The following is a 16,044-nucleotide window of genomic DNA, read 5'->3' on the forward strand; positions in this document are numbered from 1 at the left end:
TCTCCGTGGTCAGTATCTCGAGAAATAAGCGTTTTTTTAGGGTGCGCCGCTCGTCTATTCATATAATGTTTATGCTTGTTTCATCAATGACAAAAAGCTTGTGAGATGTCGTCTATTTCTGAAATAATGAATTTATTTTGCATCGTACTTAACTAAGTACATAATTTTGGTTAACACTGTAGAAATAAATATTCGAATAATACTTCGTTGCAAAGCCGATTAGGAGACCTTTCAAATGAAGTGTCCCATGACCTCGGTTTGTATTAAAAAAAATGGTTGATTACGTCATTACGTCAACACTGATGATGTAATGTCACACAATATAATATAATAATATATATAGTAATTGGCGGTCATTCAAAAATTAAAGTTGACGTTTCTGTTAAGGAAATAATGAATTTATTTCATACTTTTGCATCATACTGTATACAGGGTGGTGCATCTTATTAGCCTCGGTGTCTGCACTAAAAATGACATAACTATTGGCCGATATAAAAAGGTGGCCGCTAATACCAGGTTTTGTAGTCCACAAATTTTGGTTTGGGGAACTTTGAAACTGGCCGGCTATTTCAGGTGGCCGGTTTTGACAGGTGGCCGTTAACACAGGTTTTACTGTAATTGGTTTGGGAAATTTTTAAACTGGCCGTTAGGACAGGTGGCCGATGTTCGCAGGTGGCCGTTAACACAGGTTTTTTTAATAAAATTGTTAGAAATATATATTTTTAATAATATAAAAAGTAGATAAAAATAGTACAAAATAAAAGTTTGTTTTAAATTCGTATTTTGAGATAGAATCTCACACGCGACTATCGACGTACAGAAGTGAGCGCGACTACTCCCGGGTTAAACAGATGCTTATTGCAACAAAATTTCTTACAGGGTGGTCAAAATATTACGATTGTTCTATTATCAAATTCAAGCTGTAATAACTTACTTATTTTAAATGGAACACCCTGTATATTACTAGTCTATCGCGTAGAACATTCTTATTAGAGTTTCCTGATTTGTAAGCTTTAAAAATTAGAATTAAGTACCTATGTCGTGGTTATGTATGGTTCATTCAACGAATATACGACTGTTTTGAATTATCGCGACAACGAATCGGTATTACAGAGTAATGGAGAAATAGATGGAGATGCATGCAGTAGAATTAGGGCTGGAAGGAAGCGAGTGGTGTGACAGAAAAGTTCCAATGAAGTTGAAAGGAAAATTCTATAAAACGGCCATAAGACCGGCTATGATGTACGGAACTGAATGTTGGGCAGTGAAAAAGAAAGAGGTACAACGAATGCATGTGGCGGAGATGAGAATGCTTAGATGGATGAGTGGAGTGACAAGAAAGGATAAAATTAAAAATGAGTATATTAGGGGAAGTCTAGGTGTGGCACCAATTGATGCCAAAATGAGAGAGCATAGGTTGAGATGGTTTGGTCATGTTCAACGTCGAGACGTTAATCATCCAATACGAAGAGTAGCTGAAGTGCAGATTGGGGGATTGATATTGATATGACCCAGGACAGAACTGTGTGGAGAAATGCAATTAGGGAAGCCGACCCCGCATAGGGATAAGGCAAAGAGAATGATGAACGAATATTTTAGTGTACAACATAAGAAGTACGAAAGTAAATGGCTCTAATAATTATTCCAATAAACAACAATGTAATTTGCAATTTACTCTCGTTCTTCATATTTTGCACAATAAAATATTCGTTGTCGAGATAATCTAACACAGTCGTATGTTCGTGGAATAGGGTATACAACACATCATCAACACCGGCAATATACTTAGACAAGATACTGTCGTTATTAAAATTTTCATTGTTATCATGTAATCACACAGAGTGTTGTATTATTTTAATTGATTTTGGCTACATGTGACATTGAATAATATGTTTATATTAAACTGCATACCCTACATTAGATGCCGTATTCTGGAAGATATTTAAATTAGATTTCATTCCGTATAAGTATTTTCCATATATTAACCCAACGGTTATTAAGTAAATTTAAGAACACCACTTTTTGTTTGAATCTTTGAATCGCAATTACAAACAATTAAATGCAATGGCTACTTTGACGAAAACGAGCCTATTGTACAAAAATATGGATGAGTGGAGTGACAAGAAAGGTCATTGTACTATTGTATTTACAGAATAACACGGGAATTTATATTTACAGAATAACATGTGTATTGAAAATGTTTAGATGGAATTGAAGAGATTTTAAATATCTTCCATTATAAAGAATACAATATCGAGTATGTCATTTAAAATAAGAACGCTCTGTGTGATTAAATGATAAAAATGTGAATTTTATTAATGAAAGTATCTTGACTAAGATATCTAAGTTATTGCCGGTGTTGGTGATGTGTTGTACACAACCACGACATAGGTACTTAATTCTAATTTTTAAAGCTTACAAAGTAGGAAATCTTTAATTATTTAAAAAATGAAGGGAGATAGGTATAGGAAACCCTAGTAAGAATTGAAAGCTAAGTAAATTTTCTACACGATAGACTAGTAAGATACAGGGTGTAAAATAAGTAAGTTATTATAGCTTGAATTTGTTAATAGAACAATCTAATATTTTGACCACCCTGTAAAAAGATAGGTATAGGAAACCCTAATACAAATTGAAAGCTAAGTAAATTTTTGACGCGATCGACTAGTTAAGATACAGGGTGTTCCATTTAAAATAAGTAACTTATTACAGCTTGAATTTGTTAATAGAACAAACTCATATTTTGACCACCCTGTAAGAAATTTTGTTGCAATAAACATCTGTTTAAGTATGCTAAATAGTCTATTATTACGATCCAAGAAAGAATTTGTTACTGATTCTTCGATTCGTAGATATTTATTTTTTTCTAAAACCTTACATTTTTTTAAAAATCGAAATAAATCAAAACACCCTGTATTTAGGTATAGGGAACCCTTATGAAAGTATAGCTTATTTTTTAGGGTCAATTCAATAATGTCATCAGATATAGGGCATTCCATAAGAAAAAATATAACTTTGATATACCCCTCTTTTCTGGAGCACCCTGTATAATTCACATTATTTTTAAATTGCAGTATTAAAGGCCCTATATATTTCTGTGAAGAATTTTTTTTAAAATATCAAGTGGTTTTCCGTACAGAGACCGAGGCGAATAAGATGAACCACCCTGTATATGTAGGTATATATGTATCTAGTCATTTATCGTTAATTTTTAATTTACATCGAATGAAAAAACAACTCGAATTAGTACCAAATACAAAAAAGAGAAAATTATATTTAATATCTTATGAGGGGACAAAAAGAGGATACCGAGATTTAGTGAAAAAAAATCAATAGGAAAAACACAATCATGAACAACGCTACACAAATAATGAATGATGAAAACTAGTAATACCGTTGATTTGTGTGAACTTTCGGAACTTGAGAACGATGGCTTTATAGAAAAAACATTTAACCAAAAATTTTTACGAGGAAATCAATAATTAGATTATACATTAGAATATATCATCCTGCCTTATATATAAACCAAAAATATGTATAAAACATATTTTTATCTTCATTAAATTTAAAACACATAACACCTGTTGGTTTTATTGTTCTAACATAGAATACGCATAATATATACCAGTGGCGGCTCGTGATTACTAAGAGGCGGTGCACAAATAGATAAATTTACCATAGGTAAATTTACCCTTAACACAACTTAATACGTAAATTTACCGGGTACTGGATGAAAAAGGATTTTTTTTTCGTTTTTTGACACAGTATCTTGAAAATTGATATTTATGTATAATTAGATGATCGCATGGATAAAGAATTATGAAAATAAGGCAAGGCATAATATTTATTTTATCGTAAATATGCACTAAATCAATGATACCATGTCTTGCCCATGTAGAATCGCTTCCAAACAAAACACACACGAAACAGAAAAATGCATTTTTTTTTATCACATCCACAAATCCGGCAATTTTTTGAATATATATTTATTTAAAATCTTTGCAGTCTTCAAAATTTGAAGAGCTAGATGAAATTTCAAATCAACGCTAAAAAGTTATAGATAAGCAAAAACCATTCTAACAACACTAGAAAAGTCACATTCTAAAACACACTCGAGCCAAAGTTTGTCTGGCTCGGAATCTCATAAGCCCCGGCGTCCGTTGTAAGCTGACCGCGTCTGCCTTTTCCTTTCCTATGCTTTTGAAGTCAAATCTCAATCTCGAGCCATACTGAAGGGTGGGTTGTGATTGCGCGCAGCGGTCAAATACCTCCTGCGGTTCTCTCACTCTATTAGGCCGATGCCACATTATGCATTTTGACCGGATGCGGTGAAAACGCATCCGTTTCCAACGCAACCGGACCGACCTGTCACACTATGCGTTTACTCTGGTGCAGTTTGTAAGCGCGTACCGATGACTCAACACGCATCCGTTTCCAACGCAACCGGACCGATCTGTCACACTATGCGTTTTCACCGGATGCGGCAAAAACGCATCCGGTCAAAACGCATAATGTGGCATCGGCCTTACCCGTAAGTTAGGTTTGGACCGAAGGGTTAGGTCATCCTCCTTTCTGACCGCTGCGCGCAATTGCAGTCTGCCCATACGGAAGGGTGCTCGGGCAGAGTAACTCACAGGAATGATTTGTTTTTTCGTGGATATTAAATTACATAATGATAAATAATGTATGTAGATAATGCATTGATATTAAAAAAAGCATAGTAAAAATAATATTATTTTTATTGTTCAATCTGTTTTCCTGTAAGTATATTTTTCAGAGCCAGTGCCATGGCTCGGTGGCCCCTTAGGACCAGCCGCCACTGATATATACACTTGATATGAACATAAAACAAAAATCTACATCTCAAAGCTATTATCATGATAAATTAATCATCTTGTCATCATAATTTAGCATCCACGTCTTAATAACGTTTGACAAAAGGTACACATCATTACAAGAGGATTAGAGTGTTATTGACCCTCCTTGCGATGGTCAAAGGTGTTTGTTTATGAAGCGCTTTGCACGTGTATGCACCAAGTAGTTTATAGATCCCAATAAATTAAAATGGCGTTAGTGGCATTATAGTACTATGCATATTATCGATTAAATAGAACGGTTACAGCAAATTTTAGATTAAAATTTTTTCGCACACTGCAATATAAATTTTATGATTGATACAGTATACAGGGTGATTCATTAAGAAATTTCCAATATCTGAGTTATAGATTCTAGAACTCAAAATATTAAGATTTAACCCAAATCACTTAAAATAAAATGTGACCCCTTACTGAGTTATTTAAATCGGCGGGTGTAATTTCCTCACCAAAATAATCTTTTACCTGCGTTTAGAAGGGTATGTCATAATCCCACAGGTATTTTCCTCACCAAGACCGAAATGGTTATTTCAGTTTCAGGTAGATTTTACTAAAAGGCATTCAATTGAATTATTTATCTACTATTAAATTACAGTAGGTACCTATAACAATAATTAATTAATTAATTATATTATATTATTTTTAGTCCCAATTGGAATTTTGACAAAAATGGCATGTTTAATAGAAAGTGATCGCGGTAAACCTTACACGGTAGTGGTATTTGAAAATTTTATTTTTTATAAAGTGAAAGTTTTAAAAATTGAAGAAGTGTTCCGGAGGATAAAACAACTTGTAGTGCGAAATTTTTTACTATTGGTGCAACTTTTACAATATCTAGAAGTAGCCTACAACATAATCATGAACCAGATTGTCAGAAGTTAGATCGAAAAATTATTTCTAACTATTGTAAACGTAAAGCCAAAGAGAATATTATTGAAAAACCAGCAAAAAGTATACGCCAAGCGCTTGCAGCTAATTTGTCTGAAACAATTACTACGATTGTTGTCAGTTACATAAGAAAAAATATATAATTATCGACGAAAAATGATGCCTGGTCGACTTACTTCCAATATTGATGAGGTTCAAGAATTTGTGAAGAGGTGTGCTCAAAAAATAACCAAGACCAAGAGGGAAAATTTTCTCTTTATAAACTGTGTCAAAAGTAGGATAATTGTATTTATAGGTCTGGATCCCGCGTATGAAAAAAAAGTTGATTAATAGCAAGCTGAAAATTTGTTAATGGCTTAAGGGTGTCTAGTTGAACAAACGTTGATATATGGGAACACTGGAACAGGGGACGTTTAAACTGTGGAACAGGTTAAAAATTTGGAACGGTCAGACCACGAAAACGGTACATGTATTTTGTCCGACAGAACAGACTTAAACTCTCCGAACAGAGATTAAACTCTCATGCAAAAATCAGACTGCTATTTATCACCAAATGGGCGTTTTAATGAGTGGAACATGTAGAATATGTCAAATGACAGGAATTATGACAGGTGATAAATAGCAGTCTGATTTTTGCATGAGAGTGTAACCTCTGTTCGGAGAGTTTAAGTCTGTTCTGTCGGACAAAATAAATGTGCCGTTTTCGTGGTCTGACCGTTCCAAATTTTTAACCTGTTCCACAGTTAAAACGTCCCCTGTTCCAGTGTTCCCATATATCAAAGTTTGTTCAACTAGACACCCTTAAGCTATTAACAAATTTTCAGCTTGCTATTAATCAACTTTTTTTTCATACGCGGGATCCAGACCTATTAGTTGTGAAACAAATATAAGACTTTTAGCCATATTGAATTTTATTATACATTTTCTTACTGTACCACATATTATTTGCAATTATTCACTATTCATGGGCTAATTAATGGGCATTATATTTCTTTATTATACTTTTTACTGCCAAACAAAAAAAAAAATTACAATATTTTTTATTTGTTAAAATCAGAAATTTTTAAAGCCCTCAAAATTGAGTTTAATGCTAGTACAATTTTTGAAGATTTTGAAAAGGCTATACATAATGCAATCATTGAAATGTGTCCGAACACTGAAATACATGTTGTAAATTTCACCTACACCAAGCTTGGTATAGAAATGTTTTGGATTCCTGAATCAGAATATAAAAATTATTCTGTAGGAGGCACGTGGCTCAAACATACTTTTGGCCTTACATATAAAACCAGAAGACGTATTATCTTGTTTCGTGTTTGATTCAATGTCATGCAAACCAGAAAATGAAATTTAAAACTTTTTACTGCCAAACAAAAAAAAAATTACAATATTTTTTATTTGTTAAAATCAGAAATTTTTAAAGCCCTCAAAATTGAGTTTAATGCTAGTACAATTTTTGAAGATTTTGAAAAGGCTATACATAATGCAATCATTGAAATGTGTCCGAACACTGAAATACATGTTGTAAATTTCACCTACACCAAGCTTGGTATAGAAATGTTTTGGATTCCTGAATCAGAATATAAAAATTATTCTGTAGGAGGCACGTGGCTCAAACATACTTTTGGCCTTACATATAAAACCAGAAGACGTATTATCTTGTTTCGTGTTTGATTCAATGTCATGCAAACCAGAAAATGAAATTTAAGATAGATATGTCGATTATTTAGTTGAAACTTGTATAGACGAAACTGCCATATTCTCCCCATATTTGTGGATAGAGGCAAATTCTTGTGTTATTCGTATTACGAATGCTTGAGAATCTTTTCATTCGCATTTTAATTTATCGTTTTGTAATACGCATCCATCCATATATTATATTTCCTTTGAAAAAATTAAAGAATTTCAGGTAGATACGTATGTTAAAATTTAAAGTTTGCATATTGCAAAACATATCAAAGATAAACAAGCTAAACTGAAATTGAAAAATGTAGAAAATTTATTAATAAGATATCAGTCTAATCAAATGACTAGAATGGATTTTGTAAAGTGTCTGTCTTATTATAGTAAATATTAAATAATAATTTATACGTCTTGTATAATATTATCTATATTATAAACTATTATTATAATGTAAGGAAATTAATGTCTTGTATTCGGATTTCGGATGCTTTCATAATATACATTTCCAAATTAAATCTATATTTTTATTTTATTACCTGAGTGAGTTGGTGAGGAAAATACCGGTATATTGTGATTGCGCGCAGCGGTCAAATACCTCCTGGGGTACTCTACACTCTAATACCCGAAAGTTAGGTTTGGACCGAAGGGTTAGGTCTTCCTCCTTTGAAAATTGTACTGTATAATATATAATATATTGTTATATTTCTATTTGATATGAAAATTAAATTTTGATAATTATAAACAGAATTCAATTTAATATAAAATATTTTCAATTTTCTCAACCACGGGCATATAAATTTAGAACAACCTGTATACAACAAATTGTTATATGTAATTTTAAGAAGTGATTAGAAGAAGCTTACGAAACTCGGGACAATGCGCCGAGAATAAACAAAGTGAATGGCGCGTACCATTATCGTTGTTCGCGGAAGGTTCGATCATTAGCCTATGCTAAATAAGACTCAGTTGAAATATATAATAGGTCATTATCGTTGTTCGCGGAAGGTTCGATCATTAGCCTATGCTAAATAAGACTCAGTTGAAGTAGATAATAGGTCATTAAATTTTGTAAATAGTAGAAAGTAATTTTAGAATGGGAATTAACTATTTTTTTTTTGAAATCCATTAAGCATATTTAGAAAGATTAAAAATTGGTTTTGAGGAATACTGCGAATGAGAGTTGGTGGTGGAAGGTTGATTTGTGAATCTGGAAGGGATATTTAGAAAGTAGGGGAATGAATGAAAAATAGAGAGCAGAATGTTTTGAGCTGTCGAGAAGTGAAGTCCAGTAGTAGACGGTAGTGTACGGAGAGTGAGAAGGCCGGTGTAGTTCCGTGAGTGTGGAGTATCTATCGTGGAACGAGAGGTAGGCCAGGTCGAGAGTAAAGAACCTCCTTGAGCCAAGAGTGTCCCGGTAGCTGATTGAAGTTTCGAAAAAGATAGAAACACGGCATCACGACAGAAGCAGGAACGGGAGCTATACGAGCTAGTTTTCAAAGGAGAACATTACTGGAAGCCAGGACGAGGTGTTGATCGCAGCCAAGGATAGCAGGAAACGGGTCTTGTGTGAAGACATTCTCAGTTCACCAGAAAAAGGTCAGTCTCATTTGTTTGGACATGAATGTATGGGTTTTTCGTATTAAATACCACATTTAAAATTGAAGAACATAATCAATAATATCAGAAAAGCTTCATCAAACTTAAATAGAATTGTTGCTAATAAATCATAATAGTTAAATGTTAATAAAAACTTTCAATTGGAAACCAAAAGGAAATAAGATTCCCATGTGTAAATGTTATGTTTAAGAATAATAAGATATAGCAAATATTAAGCAGTGATTGCCATTTAAATAAAATAAACAATATTTTGATTATAATTGTAACCCATATGTGTGTATTATTTTACTCTTTTCTTTCCTATCCCGATTAGGAACCATTGAGAAATACTTAGAAGCCACGTAAGTAAGTAATTAATTTTATAAAAAGCCCTGAGATTGAAAACATATTGATATGTGATCTGGTAAATTAATTAGATTATTATTAATGCATTGATTAAATTAAATGACATATAAGAATATTATCTCATATCAATAATAAAGATCACAGCAATATATAATATATTAATTTTTTAATTAATTAATTTTTTAAAATTAGCAAAATTTCCGTTCAAAGCGAATAAGAAGTAAATAAAACTTAGACACCCTGTTGAGAACCCTGACCGCTGCGCGCAATTGCAATCTGCCCGAAAATACCTGTCGGATTATATGTTTTTACTGGTTGGTGAGGAATTTACCTTCGCCCATTTAAATTGTACTGTTTTACAACACACTAACTGCTCAATTGAAAATTTTTGTTTTGGCCTTCAGGCTCCACGTTTAGAATCTCAATGTTATTGTGAATTATATTTAACTCACATAACGCCTGGGCCAAGCAGGGTGTGAGTTAATACAACTCACGTGGCGTTTAATGTGTTAAAAATATAAAAACTATTTGTACATTCCTGTACATTTGTACAGTACCTAGTAGGTACTGTACATTCTATTAAATTGTGATAAATTAATGTTTCTAGCTACTACCAGAGGTACGTAAGACTGGGGACAGTGGATGGTTGACCCTTCCCAAATTCTACGCTACTGGCGAAATTGCCATCTTAGTGCAATTTTTCGATTATCCAATACTCTCTAGGTAAATAATATACTCTTCACTCGTAACGACAAAGTCATTAGTTTTCGAGATATTTGAAGTTAAACATGTAAAGGCCCAGTTATTTTGATTAATGTATTGTGCCGCTTAATTTTCAACTTCAAATATCTTGAAAACTAATGATTTTATCGTTAGGAATGAAGAATATATTATTTACATAGAAAGTATTGGAGAATCTAAAAATTACACTAAAATAACAATTCCGTGAGTGGTGGAATTTGGGAAGGGTCAGCCATTCATTTTCCCCTGTCGTACGCCTCTGATAGTAGCCAGAAACATGCGTATTTAACATAATTTAGTAGGTCATACAGTACCCACACTTTCTGCAAAATATGATCAGGACATGTCAAATAGTTTTCAAGTACTAGGTACTAATAATTTTCAAATTTTTAAATAAATGTAACTCAGTAAGGAGCTACATTTTATCTAATTGATTTGGGTTAAATATTAATATTTTGAGGTCTAGAATCTACAACTCAGAGATTAGACATTCTTAATGAATCGCATCCATAGGGTAAAGAAAGGTATATTGGTGATACAAGTAATTTGGTGATAATTTTTAATCAGATTACCACACAGTTCCCTATGCAAGCACATTCATGACACAGCGCTAGTAAGTTGTTACAAACATATAGTACGAGTGTAAGCAGGACAAACATGTATTACGATTTCGCAATGCGCGCACCAGCTTTTAGTAAACAGACTGTTTTGATCGTTGCGTTTTGTGCCAGTCGACAGTGGAGCCATTTCTTATTGAATGTGAGAGACGGTTACATATTAATTGGAATAATTGCTGTTTTCTTTATAAAACTTTATAAAACCATTCAATAAACTAATTATCAATAAAAAAAGCTGCATTGAATTCGTGATTTAGCCAAGTTAAATTCCTTAAATTGCGGTTGTTTCACCAAATTTTCTAACCCCTATCACCAATATACCTTACCGTGTCACCAACTTACCTAACATAAGTTTGTATGTCAATTTGACATTTACTATCATTATTATTTATTTTTTGTTAAATTAACTCTTCTAAACATTTACTTCAAATAATAAGTAACATAATAAAGCAAAACTTATTTCTTGTTTAGTTGTCAAATTCCTATATTATGTATTAGTATTTTTCATTTTTATCACCTCACCAATATACCTTTCCTTACCCTACAGGGTGTATCACTAAGAATGTCCGATCTCTATTAATTAATGTAAGGGTTGTAGATTCTAGACTCTAGACCTTAAAATATTAAGATTGAACCCAATCACTTAAATAAAATGTGGCTGCTTACTGAGTTACAGGGTGTTTTATTAAAAAAATTTAAAAATATTTGTACCCAGTACTTTGAACTATTTGATGTATCCTTGTCATACACCGATATTAGGTGTCAACGCCCTTCCGGTAGGGATCTACGGAGGAGTATCACTGAGCCGCAAGCTCTTATCCCTTGCCGTACTGATCCTCCATAGGCCGATCAGACACCAGCTTATTCCAGATCAAGCCGTAGAATTTCTTAGAATTTTAGACTACTGCGTTACCCTTTTAACTTTTGTATTCACCGGGCCGGGGCCCGAACTTCGAACTTAAATCCACTAGATTTGTCGATCGTGCGCCTTAGACCGCTTGGCCACCTGGTCAAGTTGTCGTAGGTGCTTTATATCCTTGTCATATTTTGCAGAAAGTGTAAGCACTCTACAGGTACACCCTACTAAATTATGTTAAATAATTGTTTCTGGCTTCTGGCTAGAAGTATACGACAGGGGATAGTGAATGTTCGACCCCTCCAAAATTCTACGCCACTAACGGAATTGCTATTTTAGTGTAATTCTTGTCTCCAATACTTTCTATGTAAATGACTTAATCTTCATTCGTAACGATAAAGTTATTAGTTTTCGAGATATTTGACGTTTTTGTTTAACTTCAAATATCTCGAATACGAATGACTTTATCGTTACTAGTGATTAGTATATTATTTACATAGGGAGTATTGGAGAATTTGAGAAGGGTCAACCACTCACTGTCGAATAGTTTTTAAATTTTTAAATAAAACACCTAGTGATGTAAGAAGAGAATATTCTCAAGAGAATATTCTCGGCCAGAATATTCTCGTTCTTGAGAATATTTTCTTGAGAGGTGCTGCATCCTTAATCGTGCAGACGATACATAAAAAAGAAAAATGAAAAACGGAAAATGTGGATACGGATTTTCTAAGTAAACGCGAAACAATGAGTAATTTAACTATGGAAATAATGCTAGACTAGCTAAACAATTATTTGTTTAAGAATTTTACAAGAATGTCAAAAAGTTATTTCGAACTACATATTAATAAATATGATAGGGCCAAGAATAGAGAAGAAATATCAAACATGAGAAACACAATACCAATAGTCAAAGCCCGAATTTCAGGCACTTCTAGGTAGGCACTTTGACTAGGCAATCCTCAGCTCTGACTGACGATCTTAGTCAAAGCCCGAAATAAATTACAGTTTTGGCATTTGACTAGTCAAACCTAGGAGAGACTAAGTTGGCCAGGCAAAGGTCGAAATTAAATTTTATGAAATCGGGGTTTGACTGGTCAAACCCCGATCAGCTATTAAAATGTCGTAATTTATCAGATTAGGCTTAATAAAACGTAATTTTTTAATTTTAATGTTTATTATTTTTATATTGTCATAATTAAAATAAAAAAATAGTATTTATTCTCACATGTTGAGGCATTATGGCATTTAGAGTTGCACAATACGTTAACCTCGTGCTCCAAATTTAGTGTCTTTTGTACTAATTTCTCTTAGAGACAGCTTAACGTCTGGAACATCTTCGAAATTAAGAAAATTCTCTTTGCGTTCTCTTATTTGATTTCTCGAAAAAAGAATGTTTATTGTTCCGTATTTCGTACCAACTCTATATTAACCGTCAATTGTTTTATCTTTTATGAACCCAAAATTTTTCGAGCCTCTCCTTTGGCTATATCAAAGTTGGTATAGATATTGTTACACAGACAGAAAAGATTAAAATAAACATAGGAAAGGCGATTGAAGGTCTTCATGCCCAGGCTAATGCTATGAAACAATTATGTAAGCGAAAAAAAATTTCCTCCAATTTCGATCGGAAAAACTGTAACAATAGATAATATTATAATATCAATAACCCAGCTTTGATAGAGACAAAGGAGATGCTCGAAATATTTTGAGTATCACACAAGATAAAACAATTGACGGTTTATATAGAGTTGGTACGAAATACGGAACAATAAACAAACTTATTTCAAGAAATCAAATAAGAGAATGCAAAGAGAAATTTCGTAATTTCGAAGATGTTCCAGACGTTAAGCTGTCTCTAAGAGAAATTAGTAAATTAGTACAAAATATTCTAAATTTGGAGGACAAGGCTTTATAAAATGCTACTGCAATAAGAAATGCTTTTCAAAAGTGTAAAAAGTCTAACGTTTTGTGCAACTCTAAATGCCATAATGCCTCAACATGTGAGAATAAATACTATATTTTATATTTTTATTACGATAATATAAAAATATTGAACAATAAAATTAAAAAATGACGGTTTATTAAACCTAATCTAACAAATTACGACATTTTAATCGGGGTTTGACTAGTCAAACCCCGATTTCATAAAATTAAATTTCGACCTTTGCCTGACCAACTTAGTCTCTCCTAGGTCTGACTAGTCAAAGGACGAAACTGTAATTTATTTCGGGCTTTGACTAAGATCGTTAGTCAGACCTGAGGATTGCCTAGTCAAATCTAGGAGTGCCTGAAATTCGGGTTTTGACTATAATATAATACTAACAGTTTTAGTTTATTGTATTTATTCAGGGTGCACTACTCTTCCATCTGTCTCATAGTTCCAGAAGTATGCCAAGTTCCACAACTCTGGACGTAAATGTACTGCATTAATAAACAAAAAACCATAAAATCCTTTATAAAAGGTATATTTGTTAAAACCCCTATACAGGGCTACATCACAGAACATAACTAGTTTTCAATCGGTTGACCGATCATCATCAGTGTTTCTTGAATCAAACATGCTAACCACCAAAGTAAAAAATATTTGGGTAAAAACCCTTTACAATTAATCCGTCATAGGAACATAGAAATAAGATGTAAATTTAAACATGGATGTTTAAAATATCCAATGTTTCATGCTGTAGGTACCATTGAGCTCGAATTTGACTTGTTCACATCATGGCTGTATGGTAGCAAGGGTTTTTTTGCATTAATAAACCTTATTGTGATTTCATTTGACCACGTATTCATCTTTTCTTTGTATGTTTTGACAAAACAAAAATTAAATTTCAACAGAGTACAGGAAATAAAGAGGAAATACAAAGCAACATGCAAAATTTTTCACAGCAGTTCTAGCCCGTCTAAATGCCCCTTTAGACATATACCAGTGGTTCCCAATCTTTTATGTCTGGTGACCCACCTTCTGATGTTTTTTCCTATTGGCGACCCATCTCTCATCCATAATGATATATATGTGCGTTATTCAGCTACTGTAAGAGCCACTCCGCGACCCACCTGAAATACGCCCGCGACCCACTAGTGGGTCGCGACCCACCGGTTGGGAAACGCTGACATATACCAATCCATGACTGAGATGACTCGTGAAAAATGAAATTCCACAACTTCTCATCAGCACATTGAAATGCAGAACGTAGATGACGAGGATGAGCTAATGATAGAAATATATTCTGAACCTGAGGCCTCGTGTTTTTCTGATTAAATCACCATATCCATTACTTGCATTATTTGTTGTTAAGAAGAAACTTTCATTTTTTTATCAAATAAATTTTGTGTGCTGTTGTTTTTGTATTTTGTTTATATATAGGGTGTCCCAAAAGTAGTGGAACGGTCGAATATTTCGCGAACTAAACATCGGATCGAAAAACTGAAAAAAATGTTTTCAATCATTTTCAAAAATCTATCCAATGACATCAAACACCAACCCCCACTACACCCCCTGGCGGTGGGGTGGGGGATAACTTTAAAATCTCAAATGGAAACCCCTTGTTTTTCTTGCAGATTTGGATTCGTTACGTAAAAGTAAGCAACTTTTATTCAAGACATTTTTTCGAACTGTGGATAGATGGCGCTATAATTGGGAAAAACGATTTATCCTGATACCATAGGTAAATTATAGAAACGGTCTAATATCTCGAGAAATACACTTCCAAATAAGAAACCAAAAAACAGGATTTTAATATTTTTCGACAACCTATCGATAAACATCAAAAATGACCCTCCAACCCACCCCCTGGAGACGGGGTGGGGGGTAAATTTAAAATCTTAAATAGCAACCCCCACTTTTTATTGCAGATTCAAATTCGTCATGAAAAACTAAGCAACATTTATTCGAAACATTTTTTAAAATTGCTGATAGATGGCGCTAATAAATCGTATTTTTCAAATTAAAGCGCATCTACCAACAATTCTAAAAAATGTTTCGAATAAATGTTGCTTAATTTTTCATGACGAATCCGAATCTGTAATAAAAAGTGGGGGTTGCTATTTAAGATTTTAAAGTTAACCCCCACCCCACCGCCAGAGGGTGGGTTGGAGGGTCATGTTTAGTGGTATTCAATAGGTTTTCGAAAAGTATTAAAAACCTTTTTTTTTGTTTCTCATTTGGAAGTGTTTATCTCGAGATATTAGACCGTTTCTATAATTTACCTATGGTATCAGGATAAATCGTTTTTCTCAATTATAGCGCCATCTATCCACAGTTCGAAAAAATGTCTTGAATAAAAGTTGCTTACTTTTACGTAACGAATCCAAATCTGTAAGAAAAACTAGGGGTTACCATTTAAGATTTTAAAGTTACCCTCCACCTCACCTCCAGGGGGTGTAGTGGGGGTTGGTGTTAGGTGTCATTGGATAGATTTTTGAA

General features: G+C 33.3%; 1 protein-coding gene across 4 annotated transcripts in view; it reads right to left on the reverse strand.

The window, feature by feature from the left end:
• The window catches only part of LOC114325657 (LIM domain-binding protein 2), a 481,382-nt gene that overhangs the window by 360,766 nt on the left and 104,572 nt on the right, over positions 1–16,044 (reverse strand). The window lies entirely within an intron of this gene.

The sequence above is a fragment of the Diabrotica virgifera genome, chromosome 1, assembly GCF_917563875.1.
Source record: "Diabrotica virgifera virgifera chromosome 1, PGI_DIABVI_V3a".
NCBI classification, from domain to species: Eukaryota; Metazoa; Arthropoda; class Insecta; order Coleoptera; family Chrysomelidae; genus Diabrotica; species Diabrotica virgifera.